The sequence below is a fragment of the Oenanthe melanoleuca genome, unplaced genomic scaffold, assembly GCF_029582105.1.
Source record: "Oenanthe melanoleuca isolate GR-GAL-2019-014 unplaced genomic scaffold, OMel1.0 S001, whole genome shotgun sequence".
NCBI lineage: Eukaryota > Metazoa > Chordata > Aves > Passeriformes > Muscicapidae > Oenanthe > Oenanthe melanoleuca.
Genome location: NW_026612650.1, coordinates 4654334 through 4678798, shown reverse-complemented (window position 1 = coordinate 4678798; position 24465 = coordinate 4654334). Strand labels below are relative to the sequence as shown.

General features: G+C 48.5%; 1 pseudogene; it reads left to right on the top strand.

Annotated features, from left to right (window-relative positions):
• Positions 1 to 5507: 5507 nt before the first annotated feature.
• Positions 5508 to 17809, top strand: LOC130266138 (zinc finger protein 239-like; annotated as a pseudogene).
• The last annotated feature ends 6656 nt before the right edge of the window (positions 17810 to 24465 follow it).

The window sequence follows — 24465 nt, the reverse complement described above, 5'->3', positions numbered from 1 at the left end:
GATATAGATGTGTATTAGTTTTAATTTATATTATAGATTTACAGACTGTGAGTTTTAGAGTACTTTAAGTTAATAAATTAAAAATTAAGATTTTTTTTTACAGGGCTTTTCAAGGAAAAATTTTTAAATTAAGAAATTATGCTTAAATTATTATTTCTTTTAGCTTAATAACTATTTGTGGCTTGTAATGCATCAATTTTATTTAATTATAAAATATTACTTAGACTTATGAAGAAGAAGGCAAAAAGAAGGATAAACTTTTGTTCTAAAATTTCTATTTTGATTTTTATATATATTGCTCTATTCTAAAACTATACAATCTGAGTTTTTTACTATGTGATATTGCACATATTTATTTAAACTACATACTTATAATCTCTGTTTTATTGTTTAATTTTGGAAGTCTTTTCCATGACCTGAGATTAAATGCAGTGTTCTCCTGGGGGGTCAGTGCTTGTCAGCACAGAAAGTCTAAAATTCTCAGTGACCAGGGTTCCAACACCTTAAGACTGTTCATGAAAGAAGAATGCTTAGATCAAGTATATAGAAAATTATGGATGAGTGCTGGAGGAGATCAAGAAAAGATCCTGTCAATATGGGAGGCTAAACATAAGATAGAACTGCTGGATGGTGCAGGTGATGACACAACACCAGAATGGGAAGTAGGTGCTCTGAAAACTCAGTATTCACAACCGTGTAACTGGCGGAAACAGGAGATTTGGTCCTCCCAAATTTCCCCTGCCCCAATAATGCAGCTACACATGGGGAGGGGGACTGGCTCAGGCACCTCATGAGGGAGCAGAGATCCACCTGCAGCCCACAGAGGCCCAGAATGGAGCAGGGATTCACCTGCATCCTGTGCTGGATCCTGCTCTGCAATAGATCCATTTCCAAAGGAGGCCATGACCCAATAGGAAGCCAGTGCTGGAACAGGATCCCGCAGGACCTGTAGAACTGTGGTGAGAGGAGCTCACCTGCAGCAGGTTCCTGGTGTGCTTAATGATCACATGGGGTTCCACAGTGGTACCCTTGGTTCCGTTGGGCCCCATGGTGTCAAAATCACCACTTGGTTCTATTAGGTGCCATGGTGTCATGATGCCCCATTGATTTAATGAGGCACCAAGGTTTCACAATGGACCTGTGGTTCTATTAGGCCCCATGCTGTCCAAATTTCCCCTTGATTCTGTTAGGACCCATGGTGTCACAATGACCCCATTGTTATGTGAGGCCCTATGGTCTCATAATGGCCCCTTCGTTCCGGTGGACACCATGGTTTTACAAAGCACCCTTGGTTCTGTAAGGCCTCATGCTGTCAAAAGGGTGCATTGATTCAATGCGACCAATTGGTGTCAGAGTGGTCCCTTGGGGTCACAGGGCCTCGTGGTGACTCAATGGACCCTTGGTTCCATGAGGCCCCCATGGTACCACAATGGCCTTTTGTTTGCATGAACCCCATGGTGTCCCAATGGCCCCTCCGTTCAATGAGGCTTCATGGTGTTCACAATGGCCCCTTGATTCAGATAGGACACATGATGTCACAATGAATCCTTGGTTCTTTTAGGTACCATGGTGTCACAATGGATCCTTGGTTCTTTTAGGCCCCATGGTGTCACAATGTCCCCTTGGTTTTCTTAAGCTCCATGGTGTCACAATGGCCCCTTGGTTTTCTTAAGCTCAATTGTCTCTCAATGGCCCCTTGGTTCTGGTGGACACCATGGTTTTACAATGGACCCTTGCTTCTGTGAGGCCCCATGGTGAGCATTGCTTCTATGCAACCAAATGGTGTCACAATGGCCCCTTGGAGCCACGAGGCCCCATGGTGTCACAATGTCAGGTTGTATTCTGATTCTGTCAGGGTTGGGATTGTTCTTTGTAATACTGTCTTTGTATTTTAATTTTCCTAGTAAAGAACTGTCATTCCTAATTCCCATATCTTTGCCTGAGAGCTCCTTAATTTCAAAGTTATAATAATAATTTGGAAGAAGGCAGTTTACATTCTCCATTTCAAAGAAAAGCTTCTGCCTTTATTGGCAGACACCTGTCCTTCAAACCAAGACACATGGGAGTCCACTTCCCTTTGCTGCAGACCATGTAAAATATGCTGATGGTCAAAAGCCTTAGCAATGTCCACGAGTATGACACCCAGTGGCCTGTGTTCTCTTCTGACAGTTCGAATTTTTGCTTGCAGGAATATGTAATTTTCAGCATATCCCGCTGCTCTTATAAATTCTCTTTGCCGTGGCTTGATGGGGAATGCCTCAGTAAACCTTGCTGACATTATTCTGGAGAAGAGTTTTAACAAGATGGAACCAATCATGATCATTCATGCTTCTTGCAAAATATATATGATTATAGGTTCCTTTTCCAGGTTAAGTATAGGTGGCCCATCCACCTGATCCAAATTAGTAAATTTATCCCAAATATGGGCAGTGGCAAACATGGTATGACTGGAAGAACTGAATTGTTCCAACATGTCCTACCCACTGTCCAGCAATGCCATCCAGCCTTATTTTTATTTTCATGAATGGAAATCAATCAAGCTTTGTCCACAAAAGTATGTACCATACCAATAGAGGAGACCAGCGCTCTGGATGTTCTAGGCCCAGGCAGTCTTCTCTTGCCTCATCTTAGAGAGACCTAGGGCCAACAGCAGAAGAGATTTTTCTCACTTTCCTTGTGCTCCTATAGGAAAGCCCACAAATTCAATGTCTGCTGCATTTGTAAGATCTTGAGTTTGTCTGTGAAGGCACTGATATTTCCTGACCTTCTCATTGGCAGCAACTTTCAAGGAGGAGTTGGAGTGCTTGTATTTGACTGTCATGTTCATCATGAATGCCTTTCCTCTTTTAACAAAGATGAAATTTGGCTTGCATAACTCGTCATCATCTCTTGAAATACTGTCCAATTCTTCTTTTTAGCCTCACAGCTCACAGATGTGTCTTTCTGTGCGTTTATTCCCGGTGTTTTGAGTAATTGGACAGTTCCATATAACATGGGATGATGTTTCATTATCAGCACCACAATATTTACAGGTTTTCACGAATACTGCTGGCCAGGACTTCTCTTATGGGGTAAACATGGGCTCTCACTTGTAGTGCAGTTACTGATTTTCTATGAGGTGTGCTTCTGTACCTGGTTATTCAAAAATAACTCATATTTTAATTTTAAACTTCTCAATACTGTGGCCTTGGGATAACAGTTGTTTCTATATATTATATTATATTATATTATATTATATTATATTATATTATATTATATTATATTATATTATATTATGTTATGTTATGTTATGTTATGTTATGTTATGTTATGTTATGTTATGTTATATTATATTAATCACATCACATCACATCACATCACATCACATATATCATATGCCTTGGGATACTTGGCCAACACCTCCCAGTGTAAAGCATATTAGTTTACATGTTTCAAGAACAGTTCAGCATGAATCCTCCTCGGGTTTGCCTTTTTAGAGTGTGAACATTTCTTGGCTATGATTTTAGTCCATTCTTATTTTCCACTCCAGGCTGGACTTTGGTCCTGACCTGCTGCTGATTGTAGCAGGGGTCTTCATTACACGTCCATTGGATGTTATCCCAACCAAGTCAGCGGTTCAATTACCACAAGCATGACTAAATCAGCTATTTCAGTTCAATGTCTAAGTTTAGTTAAAAGCAGAAATAAAAACTGTATCTTTATAGCAAAGTTACTGTAACATTATGCATACAGAAGGCATTTTAATATTTGCAAAAAAACCAATATTATAATATGGATTTATAACATGCTGGACATTTTCCAGCCCATTCCCAGCTCACAGCAGAGGGAAGAAGAAAAGGAAAGAGTGGCCCTGACAGAATCCCAGAACGATGGTGGTGGGAAGAGACCCAGCAGGGTGAGACACCTCGAGCCCAGTGAAGGTGCAAATGAGACCATGGGAGCACAACCTACGGATTTGACTGAACATGGATTTGATTGAAAGAAATGTGAGGCAGACAAATAGGAGAGAAAGAAAAAGAAATAGGGAAGAGCTCAGGCTGGGACTTGGCAGCTGCTGGGGGAGCCACAGAGCACAGCACCTTTCACAAGGGCAGCCAGAGCCCGCACTGAACAGTTTTTTCTGTGGTGAATCCCCAGACAGTGGTGTGAAAAATGTATTCTAATTTGTGTTGATTTTAAAGGTTTAATAAAAGAAAATAAGAGACAATTAATAAAGTAAAAGGTTATAGTGATTGGGTGTTTGGTATTTTGTTAAGAGTACACTTGTTGTTTGGGAGATATTTTTAAAATTTATTTACTTGTTGTATATTTATAGACTTATTGCATATTTTCAAACTGTTTTATAAGTTATTTTTTATATTTTAGGATTTGTTTTATATGGTTATTTTTTTACTTTGGTTTTTTAGAGAACGTGTGGTTTTTAGTTGTTGTTTTAATTTTTTTTTTTTAATTAGTTTTAATTTGATTTGTGACTTTTAGTTTTTAGAGACGGTTGGTGCTGGTAACTGGTATATTAGCAGTAGGTGTTTTTATTACAAATACTCTTTATTAGCCTATGTTACATTTAAAGAAAACTATATTTTAACAAATACTTTAACACTACACATACAGTATGAATTTGAATATTCAGGAGAAGGCAATGCTATAATATGTATTGGTAACAGCTGGTAGAGCCGCAGCGCCCAGCGCTCCCCACTCCCACCCCACCTGCGCCACTCCCTCGCATCCAGCGACCCCCGGGAGCGGAATTTGGGCTCGGGGGGAGGGGCACGGCACGGACGGATCTGCACTGGGGGGCCCCGAGCCCCCTGCCCATCCCTGTGAAGCGCGGAAAAACTCTCGATAATGCACAAAAGAAATTGTAAGAGTACGAATGTATTTATTCAGCGCTGAGGGGGATAGCTCCTCCAAAAACACGCACGCCTTCAGTGCCTCTCTTTTTATTCTCTAGAAACTAGGACTTCACAATACACATAATACATATTCATTGTCTGTCCCCGCTTCATATTAAAATAATCTCAACACATCTTTGCGGCTGCACACTGCTCCTTGAGATATAGAAAACAGTCTTCCTCTTAGTTGAAATTTTCATTTCGTCATTTTGCACATTTTCTTTTTAGCCCTTTGGTCATCTTCCGGACTTTGATTCCAGTTTCCCTGGGTTCAGGGATCTATAGAATCCCCCTTATCCTGTGGTGCCTTTGTCCTTCCATCCTGTTCGTCCACTCCAGCTCTTTATCTTATCCTGTAGCCTTGGTCGCCTCCTGTTCTTGTAAGCACCGTAAATTCCAGCAAACATACGGTTCTGTCAGCCCCCTTCTAGCCAAAGCATTTCTCGAGGCTCGATTCCTAATTCTCAGTTTCTCTGTCTCCCCTGCAGGCTCAGGGGGTGCTGCCCCCTCCCCAACAGCCGCTGCTGCGGCGGCCGTGGAGCACAGCGGGTGGCAAAGGGGGGCGGGATGCGAGCTGAGGAGCAGCGGGAGGAAGAGGAGGGGAGAGGAAGGGGAGGAGCAGGAGCAGGAGGAGCAGGGAGAGGAGCAGCAGCCGCAGGCGGAGAATCGCGGTGTTCCGGGGCGAGCCCGCTGAGCCCGCAGCTCCGCTGGCCCCGGCAGCATCGCATTCCTGCATCCCGCGGCTGAGCGCGGAGGGAAGCTCGCCCCGGGGCTATCGCGGCAGCTCCGGCACGGTTGGTTGGGTTTTGGTGTTTTGGGGGGTGGATGGTGGTGTTTGTGCCTCGCAGATTCGGGAATCGAGTCCCAAATATATTTGGGTGTCCCTGGGAGAGGTATTGTTTTATTGATATGAGGAGGGGATGTTTTCGGCTCTTGCAGGAATCCAAAGCTGAGCCATAAATGCTCCTTGGCGGGATTTGGAGGGGCCACGTGGCGATCACCCGGTCCCGGCGGGGCGGGACATCGGTTTTGGGATCCCCGGGAGAGGCGTGGGATGAAAGGCGGGAGCCCCGGCGTGGGGAGAGGGGCGACAGCAGAGCTGGGGGACCACTGGCAGCCTGGAGGGGAGGTGGAGCCGGGAGATGAGTGGGGTCCGGCCCCTCCGAGCTTTGAAGCTCTGGTGGGGAGAGGGGGAGGAAGATGCCCCAGGATAGCCAGGCAGGTGAGGTGTTGACTGGTGGCCCGATCCAGGTCCGGCACGGTGGCCCTAACCCAGGGTCACTCGGTCCATCAGCTCCAGGACACCAATGTGGTGGACAGCAAATGGCGTTTATTGAGGGGTTACAAGGGTCTTTATAGCCTAGATAGTGGTGGTCATTTCCCCTAGCTCCAGCTGTGAGCTCAGATCCGGAGCAGTGGATCTCTGAGGGGAGAGGGGTCCCTATCTTAACCGTACATCCCGATATCTTCCGCACGCTTTTCCCTAACTCTCCACAGTTCCCCCCTCTCTCATGATTAGTAAAATTTTATATGAAATTATAAAGTGTAGATATCACAAAATTTTCGTGGGTTAGTAAAGTTAGTATAAAATTGTAAATGTGTTAGTAACAGGCACACTTTAAAGCAGTTGTCGACGTTTGACAAGCATAATGTTAACTGTTTCTAAACGCTTTTTGACAAATAGCACCAATTTGTTAAATATGCAAGGCCCGAAGATTAGTGTTAGGAGGATTATAGTGACCAGGCCGATTAGGGTAGAAATCAGGGTGGTGAGCCATGGGGACTGGTTGAACCACGATTCGAACCAGCCCTGTTTAGCTTCTCTGTCCATTTTTCTCTCGTTCAGTCGTTCCTTCAGCTCGGCCATGGAGTCTCTAACGACTCCGGTGTGGTCTGCATAAAAGCAGCATTCTTCTTTCAAGGCGGCACACAGGCCTCCTCGCTGCATGAGCAGAAGGTCCAGTCCTCGCCTGTTTTGGAGGACGACTTCCGAGAGTGAGGAAAGGGATTTTTCCAGGGCAGAAATGGATTTCTCAATTCTTTGCAAGTCCTCGTCCACTGTCACCTGCAGCTGGGCCAGGCCTTGATGTTGTGTTGCGAGGGCCGAGACGCCTGTGGCAGCACCGGTAGCTCCTAAACCCAGGAGCATTGCGATGGTGATGCCTGTTAACACTTCTCGCTTGTGGAGCCGGTCGGGTTCCTCAAGCAGACGGTACACTTCTTCTTCCTGGCGATACAGAACTCTGGGGACAATTAAAACTTGGACACAGAAGTCGGTAGAATGATTGAATTTGTCAAGGAGCACACACGGGCTCACCCCGGATTGTTGACAGACCCACATCCCCGATGCAGCTGGGATCACCCACTGGAACTTTCCCCCTTTTAGTTTGACGAATTCCCGGCAGACTTTGCCCATCTGCATTGCCAGGGTTGCATTGCCAAAGCATTTGCCTTGGCCCGTGATTTGGCTTAGGGTAATGCTTTTCCGGGGGGTGTCCCATCTGCACTGGCGTGGACTGTCTGACTTGGAAAACATGAGTGGGAGATCGAGAGCAACACCTTCGTAGAAAGGGGGTTGTGCATCATAGCATAGCCAGCATGATTCTGTGAGGTTTGGGTTGGACTGATTTAACGATATAAAGGTTGCATTTAACACACTGAGGAATGGATTGGAGAGGGTTGGTGTGGTTAAGAGATTGGATAGAGAGGAGGTAGATTTGTGCATTTGTATTTTGTGACTGGAGCTGTGGTTAGCTGTGATCTCTTTTTCGAGTTCACTCAGTACAAGAACCGGATTGGGTCCAACTGATTGGGATATTGAAGGTGGGAGTCTGATAATTTGTAAGTTTGCCCAGATGCGGCGAGAAACGTGAACAAACACTGTCCACACTTTGCCCGTGGTCCAACCATCATGGGTTGGTTGCAGGATTGTCATTGTGTAGTTTGTGCAGGTGTGCTGCTTTATGCCTTGAGGCGTGAGTATATACCCATCCATATCAAATTTTGGTTCGAGACAGCCGTGGGGAGCAAACTTAACTTGCAAGAACTTATCAGGCTGTTGTGGTTTCCACCTATTGCCCGTTACAATTGTTTCACACCCCCAATATCCACAATATCCATACCCTGGGTAATTACAGTAACTTTTTCTTGGGTTGGAAGCAGGGCACCAATAAGTCTGAAACAGTGTTGTCTCCTGAAATTTGGGGAACCCCGTATGTGAGGGAAAAATGTCCTTTAGTCTGAAATGAAAAACTGAAGTGTCAGCTGTAACCATTTCTTTGATGACCCTCTCACCTGAGAGATGGCGTAGAACCCACCTGAATGGCTGGTGAGGGTAATGCTTTGTGTCTGCCTGTCCTCCGCCCACTAACCCTAGGAACAAGATAACACAGAGATACCGTTGCTGCTTTGACTTTGACGGTGTGAGCTTCTCAGGTGATGCCGGGTTGCTCGGTGGTCCCTCTCTCTTTTCTGGTAGTGGGGTGTACGGGTTGCGGGGGCGTCCGATGATCCAGTCCTGCAAACAAAGTCTCACAATTCTCATTATCTCCACTCTGAAGGTCTGGTTTGATAGATTTGAGTGGACACCATTTAATGTCCCCATCCTTTTTAACTGCCGCGTACCCCCACCCCGTGAGTACTAGCCTCCAACCTTGTTCCCACTCCCCTAGTTCGTTTCTGATTACAACCCGTGGGCCTTTCTCTAGTGCTCGAGTGGCCCAGTGTCTCTGAGCTGGACTGTTTGTCTCATCCCCCCTAGGGAATTGATTTAACGCTAGCAGCGCTGTTGCTAGTAAACGCGCCTGGTCGCTTGAGGGAATGGCATTGGTGAAGCCTTCTGCCTTTGCTAGTACTTCCAGTTTAGTTTTTAGAGTCTGATTTGCCCTTTCGACGATGGCTTGTCCAGTGCTGTTGTACGGGATGCCATGTACCAAGGTGATGTTCCATTTCGAGACGAATGCTTGGACTGTCTTCGAGGTGAAATTTGTGCCATTGTCTGTCTTGATCTGTTTTGGGATTCCAAGCCATGCCATGGCTGTCAGCCAATGTTGGATGGTGGCTTTGGAATCTGTCTTGGAATGCTGTATGGCCACGATCATACCGCTGTATGTATCCACGGTAACTGCGAGCCACACTCGGGGCTTTAATAGCTGGCATTGGGTAAAGTCTGTTTGCCATATTTCCGAGGCTTTGAGGCCTCTGGGGTTGATGCCGCTGGACCACGGCGGTGATTTCTGACAGTGAGGGCACGTGGCAACTACCTGCTTTGCATCTGCAACCGAAATCCCGCACTTCTTCGCGAGTGCTTTTGCTCCGATGTGAAGGTATTCATGCAACTGACGAGCTTCTTTCAGCGTCCATATGCCTTTTGCGGCTGCGTCAGCCTTGTCATTGCCAAACTGGTAGAACCCTTTGGTCGGGTTGTGGCTGTTGACGTGGATGACTGATATGGTGCCTTTCCGTGAATAGAGCGCTTCTTCTAGCATCATTGCTACCGGGGACACTGATACACCTGGTCCGGACATGGCTAGGCAGAGCTTGGCCACAAATTTGGAGTCAGTCACAATATTAAGGTGTTCTTCTGGGAACAGTCCACACGCTAGCACTACGGCAGCCGCTTCGAGTTGCTGGACTGAAAGCGTGGTGTCAGTTGTCTTGACACATTGCCATTGCTCTCCTGACTGCCACACTTCCGCTGCGGTGGAGGTCAGCGACGATGCGTCCGTGAAGACGGTCGGTCCTACCAGTGGTCGGTCAATTATCTTTGGTGGGAGATCGATGTCGACGACGGTGAGCAGCTGAGTCCAAGGGGGTTTTGCAGCGTAGCGAATCTCTCCTCCGAAGCCTGCAAGGGCCACAGCTAGGTATTCGGATACTGTTGTAGACTGCGCAGAGAGTTGTTTGCGGAAGGGCAAGTAAATCTTGGCAGGTTCGATGCCCAGGTGTCTTAGGGCGAGCTTTCTGCCCTTCATGATGAGGCTGCCAAGACATTCGACTCCTGGGGAAAAGGCACGCGACGGTTTCCCCAAGACCACCCACAGTATCGGTTGGGCTTTGTCGGGGGGTCCTTGGGCTAAGGCTCCCACTCCTCCCTTTTTTGTAAAGTGGACATACAGATCGACTGGCATACTGGAGTCCCATCTGGTGAGTGTGCTTGCTGATACTTGGTGTTCGATAAAGTTGAGCGAGCTTATCGCTTCTGGTGTCAGGGTTTTCTCCTCCCATGGGTTTTTTCCTTTCAAGAGGTTGTTCAGGGGGTCCATGACCTCAGGAGGAATTAGGACGATGTTGCGGAGCCACTGTAAGGACCCTCCCAGTTGCTGCACATCATGGAGCGTCTTGATATCTCTGCGGATTTTCATCTGGGGAGGGGTTACGTAGGAGCTTGTGATTCCCACCCCTAGGAGGGTTACGCACGGTCCCTTTTTTATTTTTGCGCTCACTATTTCGAAGCCATTTGTTTTTAAGGTCCTGGAGATGGTTGATATCAGCTGGTCCACTTGGCTTGTTGATGGTGCGGCTATCAGGACGTCATCCATGTACTGCATGATGGTCACTGTCGGGTTGCTCTGCCGGACTGGTGCCAGCGCTCGGTCCACGGTGATCTGGCAGATAGTAGGGGAGTTGATCATTCCTTGGGGCAGCATTTTCCAATGAAAGCGTAGGTTAGGCCGCTGGCTGTTTGGAATGACGATGGAAAAAGCGAACCGCTCCTTGTCATCCTCGTGCAGGGGAATAGAAAAGAAGCAGTCTTTGATGTCGAGCACTGCACAGGGTTGTCCTCTCGGTATCATCGAGTTCATGGGCAGCAAGGTTTGTACCGGACCCATCGGCTGGATTTTCTTGTTCACTTCCCGCAGGTCATGCAGGAGACGAAATCCTTCACCAGACCGTTTAGGTATTACGAAAATCGGGGTGTTCCATGGGCTCGTGGAGGGTTCTATATGATTCTTGTGCAGTTCACGGCCAACTAGCTCAAGGAGAGCAGTCATTCGAGGCTTGGACAAGGGCCACTGTTCGATATACACCGGATCGATTGATTTCCAAGTTAGTTTGATGGGCAATGATGGGTACACGACAGTGGCCCTTAGAATAAATTTGTCATCCTGACGTCCAGCAGGGCTAAGGCATCTCTCCCCAACAAGGGTGGGCAATCCGACATGACGTACACCGTGAGGGTGATAGTCCTTCCTGGTCCTCTCTCGGTGCAGAGTGTATTGCTATTGGCTGGGTGCTTTTGTGGGCTCGGAATTGCCCTCCAACTCCGCTCACCATGGGGGCTTCTTCTAGCTTCCATGGTAGAGGCCAGTGTATATCTGGGACGACGGTAACGTCTGATCCAGTGTCCACCCAAAAGGGAAGGCAGATTGCCGTGCCGTCAGAGCCGTTGCGGAGACGACACTCTGCCCACACGATCAGCGGGTGCCTACCCACCTTCACTGCAAAGGCCACCCATGGGTCTCGCTCGTATGCTTTCATGGCCAAGGCCACCCAGGGGCCTCATCCCCAGGGTGCTGTTCTTGGTATTCCTGAGGTGCAGGTGGGTTCGGCTGAGCTGTTTGTTGGGCGACAAAGTTGGTCATTTCTTGAGGGGGTAATGGGCGTGGAGGCCCCGTGCCCCATTGAGGGTTGCTGTAGGTGGGCCGCTTGGTGTTCCAGGAGGGAGAGGGCTGGGTGCGGCCCGGCTTCCCCCTCCCCTTCCTGTTTCCCTGAGGCTTGGATCTGCATTCCTTAGCAAGATGCCCCTTCTTTCCACAAGCCCAGCATGGTCCTCTAATTTTCCCCTGGCGTGGTGCAGCAGCTGCTGGTGGGTGTCCTGACTGGGGACAGTTTACTGCCATGTGTCCTGCCTGGCCACACTTGAAGCATGCCATCACGCTGGTTATTGCAGTGCGAACAGCTGCTTGAATGGGAGCGAGGTGTTCTTCTTTTGCTACATGTCTGATCATGGTTGCGATATTAGACCCAGGTGGCAGTGATCTTAGAATGTCTCTGGTGGCTGAATTGCATTGCTGGCGCAGGCAGTCTGCTAGCACAGGTCCTTTTGCTTCTGAGGGCAATGCTGAGCAGTCTAATGCTGCCTGGAGACGGTCCACAAACTGAGTGAAGCTTTCACTCTCACTCTGCTTTATGGTGGACCATGGTGATGGTCTGGCTATAGCTTTAGAGGCAGTACGGATGGCTTCTCGGGCAGCACGGGTGGTAGTCATGACCTCATGGGCTCGCAGGCCCTCTGCCTGTGCTTGTGGGGTGATCATGGCTGGGTCTCTGCCCATCAGCCTCTGTATGCTGGAGCCATGCAGAGGATGGTTCTCCCCAGTTACTAGGGCTAGCTGCCTTGCACAATTGTCCTCCCATTCTTGTTTAAAAACGATCATCCCTGCCCCATCGAAGATTAATCTGCAAGTCTGTTTAATATCAAAGGGGAGCATATCATCGCCTCCAAAAATGCTATCAATAAGTGTGGAAACCATGGCAGAATTGATTCCTTTGTCAGCAACCGCTTTCACGATAGCCTGCACATCCTTCGGGTTTACCGGGGAATACGTTCTCTGGTTTCCGCCAGCACCCCCCACTCTGACCGGGAATACTAACTTGGCAGACGGAGCCCACTCTGCACATGCTATTTTTATTTTACGCCAGTCTGTAAGTGGGGTTCGATTTGTGTCTGGTGTCCCCCTAACCCATGCCGGAGGGTTATAGCTAGTGGTGTTATATTTTGCGGCTCCCTTCTCATGAAAGCTGCAGCCGACGTCAGGTTCCTCTTCCGACCACCCCTCCGACCGGCTGTCCCAGCTCCGGTCAGAGTCAGAGCCGGAAGTCGACTGACTGGACGTTTCCGGGCTACTCAGCCTTTTTCTCGGGCTCCGCCCCCGCCCCTTCCCCCGGGGGCCGGACCGTTCCCTCCCCCTGGGATCTCCCCGCCTCCTGCTGGTGGAGGTTTTTGCGCTATAAGGACCTGATTTAAAATGAGCTCTGTGATTGGTCTCACGCTCCGGCTCGGGGGCTGTCCCTCCTCCCTGCTCGTCTGCGCTTGCGCTGTTCAGCGAGCCCTCTGCATGCCCGCCCCCCGCGTCAGCGCCCCTCCCCCCGCCAGGAGGCTCGGCGCCATTTTTAAATTCATAAGGTGGCGGAGATCTTTTATCTGCTGCTGCGAGCTCTGATATTATAGCAGCACTCTGTGCCTCCTCCGTTAGCCCCTGCCACAATGCCCGCGCGCGTTCCCCCGCCTCTGGTGGCGGTGAGTCCGAACTGGGAGGGTGACGAGGGGGCTCCGGGGACCGCGCGTCCGCGCGGCCGGCTGGGTCCGCGGTTTGAGTAGCCACCCCGATCCCCAGCTGCGGCGTGGCTAATAAACAAGTTCGCGCGGCTTTCCAGGTCTCTTGCTCCTGCCGAGCAGCCCGTAAAGCCTGGATACCTTTGCCCCATGATTTAAGAGGTTTCCCTGAGCCGGAGGACATTGTGTCCTCAGCCAGGGCTGTGGTGCATTTATCCCATACCTCCGGATGGAGAATTTCTACCGGGCTCTCTATGGCCCCCAGCTTAATCAACCTCGGCACTGCGAGAATAAAATCCTTAAGCTTACAATCAATATTCCACTGAGCGTGGATCTCACTTACGACCTTCGCGACAGCTTCCATGCTCCTCGCTGGTCCAGGGGACGTCACCCTCACTGCACTCGCCAGCGGTGCAGTCGCCGGGTCCTGGTCAGGCGAACCCCAAAATCCGGGTGATCGGTTCCCAACGTTTTGTCCCGGGTTTCGGCACCAATTTGTTGACTGGTGGCCCGATCCAGGTCCAGCATGGTGGCCCTAACCCAGGGTCACTCGGTCCATCAGCTCCAGGACACCAATGTGGTGGACAGCAAATGGCGTTTATTGAGGGGTTACAAGGGTCTTTATAGCCTAGATAGTGGTGGTCATTTCCCCTAGCTCATGTCTGGCTGTGAGCTCAGATCCGGAGCAGTGGATCTCTGAGGGGAGAGGGGTCCCTATCTTAACCGTACATCCCGATATCTTCCGCACGCTTTTCCCTAACTCTCCACAGTGAGGAAAAAGTTACTGCCCCTTTTCCCCTCTGTTCTGCCAGGGAGGACTGGAGGGACCACATTGCCCTTCCCTGTGGCACGGAGGCAAATCCCATCCTCTCCTTGTTCTTCCTCGCCCAGACAAGGAGCTGATGACGGAGACCATGAAGGACAAATCCCCTCAGCAGAACCTTGTGGAAGAGGCCATTTGGAGCAACTCCACAGTGCAGGAATCCAACAAGGAGGAAAAGCCACAGAGATCCCGCACAAGGAGGGGCTGCAAACGCAGATCATGGGGATCCGAGGAAGAAAGACCCAGCCTGGACCTAGCAGGCAGCCAGAGATCTGGCCAGAGCTCTGAGCTGAGGGTCCGTGAGCAGCTTCATGATGGCAAGAAGCCCCTCCAGTGTTTGGAATGTGGGAAGAGTTTCCACAGGAGCTCCAGACTGATCCAGCACCAAATGATCCACACTGGGGAATGGCCCTACGAGTGTGCGGAATGTGGGAAGGGCTTCAGAAACGCCTCCGACCTGATGCGGCACCAGACAGTGCACACTGGGGAACGGCCCTACGAGTGTGGGGAATGTGGGAAGGGATTCAGTGTCAGCTCCCACCTGATCTGCCACCAGAGGACCCACACTGGGGAACGGCCCTATGAGTGTGGGAAATGTGGGAAGGGATTCAGCTGCAGCTACAGCCTGAATGTCCACCAGATGATCCACACCGGGGAACAGCCCTATGAGTGTGGGGAAATGTGGGATGGGCTTCAGACTGAACTCCAGATTGATCCGCCACCAGATGATCCACACTGGGGTACGACCCTATGTGTGTGGGGAATGTGGGAAGGGCTTCCGTGACAGCTCTCGCCTGATCATGCACCAGGCAATGCACACCAGGGAATCCCCCTACAAGTGCTCAGAATGTGGGAAGAGCTTCAGCCAGAGCTGTAACCTGATTGTCCACCAAAGGATCCACACTGGGGAGAAGCCTTATGAGTGTCCTGAGCGTGGGAAGAGGTTTCAGAGCAGATCCCATCTGCTCAGGCATCAGCAGATTCACACACAAGAGAGGCCCTTCCACTGCCCCGACTGTGGGAAGGGCTTTAAGAAAAACTCCACCCTCATCACCCACCAGCGGATCCGCACCAGGGAGAGGCCCTAACAGTGTCCCCAGTGTGGGAAGAGCTTCTCCCAGAAATCTGCCGTGACCCAACACCAACGGGGGCACTGGTAAGGGAAGCCCTGTGAGTGCCCTGCGTGCGGGAAGAGCTTCATGTGCTGCTCCAGCTCCCTCCCCACTGGAGGACCCTGTTGGATGCTCCCGAGTTACCCTCGTTGGGCAGAGCCTTGGTGATCCATGGTCCTGGTGATCCATGTTGGGAACACATGGCTGGTGATGTCCACAACTTCGTGGCTCTCCATGGGCACCTGGACTCAGCAGGCCAAAAATCCATTGGAATGCAAACTGACATCAGGAATTCATTTGGGACAGCAGATTTTACTTTCCACCCCAAAAAATTGGACCTTTTGCATCGAATCATTTCATCTGGCAGCATCAAGGAATACTGGATGATCTTGGAGGTCTTTACCAACCTAAACCATTTGATGATTCTAATTCTATCTGAGCCACAGGCATCTTCCACATCCAAATAGTGATGATGGACTGGGGCAGAAAACCAAGATGTTGGAGACAATGAAGTGGAAAGGCCTCTAAAAACAGTTCTTTCCACCCACCCAAGCACATGCATACTCAGTCAACATGAACAGGTAAATCTTTTTATTTTGGCCTTGATTTCCTTTCATTTTTCTTCATTCCTTTGCGCAACATTTGGATAACAATAAAGACATTGAACTAAGACATTGATGGGGACATTGTAGGAGGTGGGAGGGGACATGGTGGGCACAGGGACATGGATATGGACATAGACATGGATATGGATAGGGATATGGGTATGGATATGGACATGGATATGGATATGGATATGGATATGGATATGGATATGGATATGGATACGGATACGGATATGGATATGGATATGGATATGGATATGGATATGGATATGGATATGGATAGGGCTGTGGATGGAGATATCAGGCATGAGCGGTCACAGACATAGATGGTGACATGGGGGTGTATCCCATGGATGTGGACATGGGGGACAAGGGATGGTTTTTATTACAATTTTAATAACGCAGTTCACTTTCCAGGTAAATTTTAAAAGGTTTAATAAAAGACAATAGGTGGCAAACAATAAAGCAAAATTTTATAGTGGCCAGGTTCTTGACAGTGAGCCAAGAGCACACATTAGCTCAGAAAACACTTCATTACATGCATCAACATGTTGCATATTCATAGACCTTCATGAATTACTCAAAATCACCCTCTCTCCAACAGGTGTATCAACCTTTTTGTTTATTTTCTTTTTTTTTTCTCCTTGTGGCTCCTTCTTGTAGGCCCATTCCCAGATAATGGGGATCAGTAAACTCCTTCCCTGGAGTTCGAGTGTTCAACACCCCTCTTCATCCAGATAGGATAATCCAAGATTGTGAAGAATTTCCTGATTATCTTTTTACCATTTTCTGAGTTACTTACATGAACAAAAGCTTTTTATATGGCCATGCTCCAGTCCAAGAAAAATAGATATTTATTACACTACTATTTTTACATTTTGCCAACAACAGAACTAAAAGAAATTATATTAATAAAGCAAAGTTTTCCAACGTTATAAATAGAGCATTCATTTTAATATTTGTGAAAAGCCAATGATATAATATGTACTTATAACATTACACTTGCAGAGAAAGCTGTCAATCACAAGTGGGGCCAGGATGAAACCTTGTTGTGATAAAGGCTATCCCTTGGGGCTCTCTAAACAGGGGTGCAGGGGAGCCCCGTGGAGCTGTGCTGGCTGCAGCAGGGTGGGCAGCAAGGTCCCTGTGAGTGGGGCTCTGTGAGCTGGGAACTCTCCTGATTGCTGCACTCAGAGGGACCCTGCAGACACAGCAGTGTCACCAGAATGTCCCCAAAACTGCTCTGGTGGTGACAGGAATGTCACTGGGACCCCCTAGCACCCACATACAGCCCAAATGGCTCTGGTGGGCACCCTGCAGGGACAGCAGTGTCACTGGGACCCCCAAACAGGGACTGTGCAGGGACAGCAGAGTCACTGGGACCCCCAAGCAGGGACTACAGGGACAACATTGTCACTGGGACCCCTCCTACCCCACAACTCAACCCAGTGGGTCTGTCACAACTGCAGCACTCTCTACAGCTCCCTGGAAGGAGGCTGTAATCAGATGGGGGCTGCTCTCTTCTCCCAGGCAACCACTGACAGAAGGAGGCTACGCAATCTTAAGCTAGGAAAAAATTAGGAAAAAATTCTTTACTGAAAGGATGATTGGGCATTGGAAGAGGCTACTCAGGTGGTAGAGTCACCACTCCTAGAGATGTATAAAAACAGACTGGATGTGACACTCAGTGCCATGGTTTAGTTGATGAGGTGCTGTTAGGTCATAGGTGTGACATTTTGCTCTCAGAGGTCTTTTCCAACACAGTTAATTCTGTGAACTGTGGTGCCACTGCGACTTTTCCTCTCCTGGAGGAGCCTTTTCCACAACAGCCCCTGGAGGAGGGGACAGGGACAGCTGTGTGCCACCCCCAGGACCAGCACCCTTGGAGGGGGTGTAGGTCTAGGGTAGGGGGTGCCCAACTTGAGATTGATGAACTGGGAGGTTGGGCGAGAGGGGGTGGAGTCTCATTTCAGGGCTTCTTGCAGCCCCCCAGGGTGTCCTCCCATCTGGGTCTGGAGGGGGCCAGAGCCAGCACACCCAGTACCCCCAGACCACCCCTCTTTCCCTGGGAGACATCCCTGGAGATGCCAAATCCTGCTGGGATCTGATGCAGCCAAGCTTTGGGTAGGCAAAGGGGGGCTCAGGGGGACCAAGGGAGAGAGGGGTTTATCATGCTCCTGGTTCAGTGCCCAGTGCCGATGCCCAGCCCCAGTATCCAGCTTTAGTGTCCAGCCTCAGTGCCCAGTTCTGGTGTCCATTCCCAGTGTCCAGCCCCAGTGCTGATGTCCAGTTCCAGTGCCCAGTGCCCATCCCAGCTGTCCAGTCCAACAGTCCAGTCCCCAGTGTCAGTGCCCAGTCGTGGTGTCCAGCCCCAGAGCCCAGCCCCAGTCCCAGTTCCCAGCCACTTTTCCCAGGCCTGATGCTGTGATGCCAAGCACTTATCCAGGACAGTCCCATCCCCGTCCCAGATGGGTGCCAGCCCCAATACCAGCTGTGTGTCAGATGTGTGCCAGTGTCACCCCTGTCCTGGGGTACAAGGGCAGCCATCAGCAGGGCCCAGGGCTGGGCAGTGCCACGGTGGTCCTGGAGGGAGCTGAGAGTTTTAACCCAGGAGCAGCAGCAAGAAGGAAGCAGTGATTGGGACAATGAGTAACATAACGAGGCAGCCATGCACAGCTTGGTGTGGGGCGTGGGGCATGGTGTGGGGCATGGTGTGAAGGGTAGCATGGGACATGGGACAGGACACAGGACATGGGACGAGGTACAGGGCACAGGATGTGGGACATGGAACAAGGCATGACCCTGGAACATGTCACAGGGCACAGTACATGCTGTGAGTTGTAACATCACCCTGGAGCATGGCACAGGACACAGGGCACAGGACATGGGACATGACCCTGGAGGGGTCATGGCACAGGGCACAGTCAGCCCCAGCACCACCACCCTGAACCCCTTCCCACTAGCCCCACTGGGACACCCACCCCGTGGCAGCGGAGCTCGGTCAGGAGCTGCCCCTGCCTGACACTGAGGCCCAGGGGGGTCCCGGGGGTGCTCACCCAGCACTGCCTGGCTCTCCAGGGTGCTGCAGACCCTGAGTGCCTGTCCCAGTGCCATGGTGGTGACAGGGGAGCCACCCCAGGGGACTCGAGGGTGTCCCTGGTGCCAGTCACAGAGTCCATGTGGTGTGGGGGACACCCGTGGGGCTGCCAGGAGGGGCAGGGCTGGGCAGGGGGCAGGGGCATATGGGGGGAAGGGTAGGGATGGGGTTGATGGGGGACAGACACCCAAAAATGCACCAAAGCCAGGGGGAGGGCACCCAAAATTATGAGAAAGGACCAAAATCTGAACAATGTACATAAAACTGGACAAATGACCCAAAATGGGGGGAAAAGAGCCAGAAAAAGAGAAAGTAGCTCAAAACAGGGTTAAAGGTCCCAAAAGTGACAGAAAGGACCCAAACCAAGGAGAAAAGACACAAAACCAGAGGCCAAACAGTCATGGGGTGCTGTGGGGTGTCATGCATTATTCAAAATGATTGCCCCCCCAAACTGTAAATCAACATGTTGGTATTCCTTGATAAGGATGATCAGTAAATTCTTTCCCTGAAAATAATTGGTGTGTCACTAATAATCCAAGAATTTGAAGAATTTCCTGTTTATCTTTTTACCATTCTCTGAGTTATTTACATGAACAAAATTTTTTTACATCAGCATATTTTAGTCCAAGAAAAATAGATATTTATCACACTACTATTTCTATTTTGTTAATAGAGAGCTAAAAGAGTCTATATTCACATAGCAAAGTTTTCCAACATTATACATATAGTATTCATTTTAATATTTGCTAAAATAATATAAAATGTACTTGTAACACTATGGGACATGGGGACACCTGGTGGGACACGGGTGTCACGATTCGCTCAACCCAAGCGGGAGTCGTGATGGTTCGTTCGACACCAGGGTGCAAAAGACAAAAGGCAAGAGACTCAGGTTTGTTATGCAGAAAGCAGTATTGAGTACCAGAGAGAGAGAGAGAGAGAGGATGAGAGAGAGAAAGGATGGATGTAGCTACCAACAGACGGGATGCATCATCGTGATCGTCCGACGAGATGCGTCCTCAATCCGTTGTGGAGAAAGAGATCTTAGAGTCTTTTTAGGAATGTCACTTTTTATAGTCCTTTTCCAAAGCGAGTGGCTTCTGGCCAAAAGGTGAGAAGATTTATGGACTATTGTATGTGGAGATCATAGCCCCATGACACAAATGCGGGGACAGGATGCAATAACCAGTACCCTGCAGCGTACCATGACAAGCACCAGGCACAACTACAAACAGTCCTTGGCCCACAAGCATCCACCTCGGCCAGGCCGGAGCCCCGGTTCAGGGCAAGTGGTGCAATCTCAGGTCCCAGTCTCTGATGATGGTGGTGAGGCAGATCAGAGAAACTTCGGACCGACTCTTACACCACCCCATGACTCACGATCATCGGCAGGAGCACTTCCTTCAAGGTGTTGTTGCGAAGTCTTCAGGACTCGTCCGAATTGATAGCGTATCCCAGAAAACAGAGGCAGAAAGTTGGACAGTATAGGAAAGTAGGAAAAAGATAAGGGAAAGGAAAAAGGAGAGAGAAAACAAAACATATAATCAATTTAACAATCAATTTTCAATTTTAATTTCTGATTACAAAAAAAATAAACTATTTAAATCAATGTTCAATTTCTGATTACAAAAAGGATAAATAAACAATTTGAATCAGTGTTAATAAATTTTCAATTTCAATTTTTGATTTAACAATAATAATTTCTTGGTTAAAGCATAATAAGCAATTTGAATCAATACTTAAAGAAAATACAGCATAGTTAAATAATAACTAAAAATCAGTCTTGATCAATATTTTTGCGATGCAATACAACAAAGATAAGCATTACTTTCACAGATAAACCCTTGTTCCCAGACAATGTAAGTTTCCAAATTAATACTTTGTTACTTTTCACCAATTTGACAGGCCCATTCCCTATGCTCAAAAGGATAGAGAATAGCTTCGTCATGATTCAGCCCTAATGCAGTGATAGTGAATATTGAATGTACTGAAACATTACATATCGTCCGTGGAAAGGCTGTGGCTGTATTTAAAACTGCTTGGGGTCATAGGTAAAATTTACCGAGTTTCACCAGGATTGGAATTATTTTTCAAAATCATGGGCATTATCCCAAATTATTCTCCGAATTTTGGTAGGAAAAGTAGTTTCCTCGACTTGTTTTACAATTGAGGCAGCAGCTGACTACATCCACAATTGACCCTGGATACAGCAGAGAGCTAAATAAATGTTCGTCAATTTATTCATTAATACTTCTAAATCAATACTATTCAAAATTCCCAATCTTTTTACCACAACACCGGTTATGTCTCTTGTTTGTTTCCTGAAAGGATCTTCCTTTTGCAGCCAGGTTATCCATCCCTAGAAAAGGTTAACAAGCTGGCTGAATTACTGAGACATTGTTTGTCATTAGCAATTTTGACTTGTTTAAAAGACCATGCCAAATTAAAGAATATTTGTTATTGGCCAGTTTTCCAAATTACCCAAGGTCCAATTTCAAAAATTTTCAAGTTCAGTATAACCGGTGGTTGGGTAGTAGGTGTTACAACATCAACATCGATTTCCGCTCCGTATTTTGTATTGTTTTTAGCACACATAATTTTATGGGAAAATTGTACAGCAGTTCAATTTTGATTTTGAATCTTCACAAAATTAAAACACAGCTGTAAGGTCCTGTGCTATAACTGTATACAGGTTCGATGAGGGATTCAGCAATTAATCTTCATGTTCCATGGTGTTATTCTGTGAAAAGTAAACACAACAGAATGCCACAAAGAGGCAGGTTAAAATGATGGAACTATTCAGCATGTAATGCAGACTGGAATTCTGTTGACTTCCCAATTATTTTGCTGCTGTCCCGGGTTGGTGTTGTATTGTGTCTACAAATAATATTTGTCCCGGTTTAGGACAAATTAGGGGAATGACCTGTACATGCAGCAGACCCGGTGGAAAACCATAGAGCAAGGGATCCAACATCTGAGGGAGATGGCAGTGGCGGAGATTATTTTTTCGGATGATATAACAACTAGGAATCCGGACGTGGTACCATGCACTCCGGTAATGTGGAGAAAGCTTGTACGACTGGGGCCACCTGAATATGCATCCACTCTAGTGATAATGAAGCAGGATGAGGTGTATGAGACTGTACTCGACATGGCAAAGAAGCTTCGTGCCTATGCGGATTCTATACATGGCCCAACCCATGCTAGAATTGCAGCTGTGGAAACACACTTGCAGAACTTAGAGGATAAGATAGAGGACAATCATCAGAGACTTAGAGAGGAAATTAAGGAGGACCTCCTCCAAATTTCAGCCATACAGATTAGAAACCCTGGCACGCAACGTAGACATTCCCCCAATGGGGAGAGGAGGTACACTCCCCGGGCCGAGCTATGGCTTTTTTTGCGGGATTGTGGAGAGAACATGAGGAGATGGGATGGAAAGTCTCCGGCTGCTCTAGCACAATGGGTGAGGGATTTGAAGGAAGGCAAGATTGAAAGAGGAAGTTCCACCAAACAGAGGGCAGCTCCTGTTTCTCGTAGCCAAAATGTCAAACATGATAATGACATGTCTGACCCTCTTGAGGGAACCTCTAAGATGTATGCCTCAGAAAAGAAGGATAACCAGGCTTAGAGGGGCCCTGCCTCTAGCCAGGGTGAGGCAAGGGAGAACCATGTTTTTTGGACCATGTGGATTCGGTGGCCTGGCACATCGAAACCACGGAAGTATAAAGCTTTAGTGGATACAGGAGCACGGTGTACGATAATTCCATCAAGATATGTGGGGGAAGAATCCGTTTCTATTGCTGGTGTGACAGGTGGGTTGCAGGACTTCACCATGGTGGAAGCTGAAATGAGTTTAACTGGAAAGGGTTGGAAGAAACATCTTATTGTGACTTGTCCAGAGGCCCCATGCATTTTGGGCATAGATTACCTTCAGAGCGGATATTTTAAGGACCCAAAAGGACTCAGATGGGCATTTGGAATAGGAGCTGTGATGGCAGAGCACATCCTGCAATTAAACACCTTGCCTGGACTGTCCGAGAATCCGATTACAGTAGGACTCCTGAAAGGAGAAGAGCAACAGGTACCAATTGCCACATCGACAGTGCATCGCCAGCAATACAGGACAACTCGAGATGCTGTGATCTCCATTCACAAGATGATCCGTGAGCTGGAGAGCCAAGGGGTGGTCAGCAAAACCCACTCACCCTTCAGCAGTCCTATCTGGCCTGCTGCAGAAATCTGATGGAGAATGGAGATTGACTATCGTGCATTGAATGAAGTGACTCCACCGCTGAGCGCTGCCGTGCTGGATATGCTGGAGCTGCAGTACGAGTTGGAGTCCAAGGCAGTAAAGTGGTATGCCACCATTGACATTGCCAATGCGTTTTTCTCCATTCCTTTGGCGGCAGAGTGCAGGCCTCAGTTTGCTTTCACCTAGACGGGTGTGCAGTACACCTGGAACCAACTGCCTCAGAGGTGGAAACACAGTCCCACCATCTGTCACGGACTGATCCAGGCTGCACTGGAAAAGGGGCTAGAAACTAGGGCTGCACTAGAAAAAGAGGCTCCAGAACATCTACAATGTATTGATGACGTCATCATATGGGGGAACACAGCAGTGGAAGTATTTGACAAAGGAGAGAAAATTATCCAAATCCTCCTGGAAGCCGGCTTCGCCATCAAGAAGAGTAAAGTTAAGGGACCTACTCAGGAGATCCTTCCTGGGAGTGACGTGGCAAGATGGACTGCGTCAGATTCCTACCGATGTTATTAACAAGATTACAGCTATGTCCCTACCTACTAACAAGAAGGAGACACAAGCTTTTCTAGGGGCCATAGGCTTTTGGAGAATGCACATCCCTGAATACAGCCAGATTGTGAGTCCTCTCTACCAGGTCACTCACAAGAAGAGCGATTTCCACTGGGGCCCTGAACAACAACAAGCCTTTGCCCAGATCAAACAGGAGATTTCCCATGCTGTGGCTCTTGGCCCAGTTAGGACAGGACCAGATGTGAAGAACACACTATACTCTGCAGCCGGGAACCATGGTCTGTCCTGGAGCCTGTGGCAGAAGTTGCTGGGTGAGACCCAAGGCCGACCCCTGGTATTCTGGAGCAGAAGTTACAGAGGATCTAAAGGTAACTATACCCCAATGGAGAAGGAAGTCTTGGCCACCTATGAGGGAGTCCAAGCCACTTCAGAAGTGATCGGTACAGAAGCACAACTCCTCTTGGCACCCCGACTACAAGTGCTGGGGTGGATGTTCTGCAGAAAGGTTCCCTCTACCCACTATGCCACCAGTGCCACATGGAGCAAATGGATAGCCCTCATCACTCAGCACACCCGGATTGGAAAACTAAATCACCCTGGGATTTTGGAATAATTACAAACTGGCCCAAATGTGAAAGTTTTGGTGTCACAGATGAGGAACAAGAACCAATGACCCGGGCTGAAGAAGCTCCACCGTACAACCAGCTACCAGCAGAGGAAGCGTATTACACTCTTTTCACTGATGGTTCCTGTCGCATTGTAGGGATGAATCGGAGGTGGAAAGCAGCTGTATGGAGCCCCACACGGGTTGCAGAGGCCAGTGAAGGAGAGGGCGGATCAAGTCAGTTTGCTGAACTTAAAGCTATTCAACCAGCCCTAGACAT